Below are 903 nucleotides of genomic sequence, written 5' to 3'. Positions count from 1 at the left end.
CCATTTTCTCATTTCTCTGAATCTTCTAAAGTTAGGATGGTGATAGCCTGTCTTGGAACAAAAACCACCCTGTGCAACCATCCAGGAGCTCTACAAGAGTAAACCTCATGCCTTGAATAACACCTCTGCAGGAAAAACCATTTTGCACGAGCTTCCAACTAGATGGAGCCAGTACCTCCAGGCTCGTACTGGCCTATCGGGAAATCTAGTGCAGTCTCCACATGCTAGTGCTATTGTGTGTGAAATGGGACAGGGTTGTTGAGCCAAGGTGGTCGGGTTTTTTTTTTTTAGAGCAGTGTTACAGAAAGTATAATAAAAGCTCCTCCTTGGATGCTACTAATGTCTCAAATGTAATTGCACCACTGGGGCATCTCATTTATCTCCCATCATTCAAAGTTAGCCCTCAAATGGGACTTGTGATCTAAGCTGACGCTCTACATTTTTTATTCTTTGCCTCATGGTACCCCAAAGATGGATTCCTTTTCAGAGACTTCATCTATGGGGCTCCTAGTTGGCGAGCCGTGTATTGACACGCCAATTAGACCTAGCTGAACAGTAGAATAGGTTAAGCGTTTGCAGCAACATTTCACCTGATCTGTGCTAACCTACTAATTCTGCCCTCCAAGCTTTCATTCGCTCCTTTTCACCTTTGACCAAATAGGACTAGTCTCATTTACCTTTCCGGCCCTTATTGTGTGAATTCATTGTACTGCCTTGGCTCTTATTCAGGACCCCTCCCTCTCCTCGGGAGGCACAACTCCTGCCCAACTTTCTCTTCCCCTTGTCTTCCAGTATTGCAGTCCTGGGCCCCGCCAGAACCTGCAGGCCTTCATGTGCACAATTCCTAATTACTGAGTAAATTGTATACTGGTAGGTCTCGCGACTCTTTGCAAGTCCACAGAA

Source organism: Ambystoma mexicanum, chromosome 2p (assembly GCF_040938575.1).
Source record: "Ambystoma mexicanum isolate Mex_15411 chromosome 2p, UKY_AmexF1_1, whole genome shotgun sequence".
NCBI lineage: Eukaryota > Metazoa > Chordata > Amphibia > Caudata > Ambystomatidae > Ambystoma > Ambystoma mexicanum.
The sequence above is the reverse complement of the archived record's forward strand: the minus strand, read 5'-3'. Positions refer to the sequence as shown.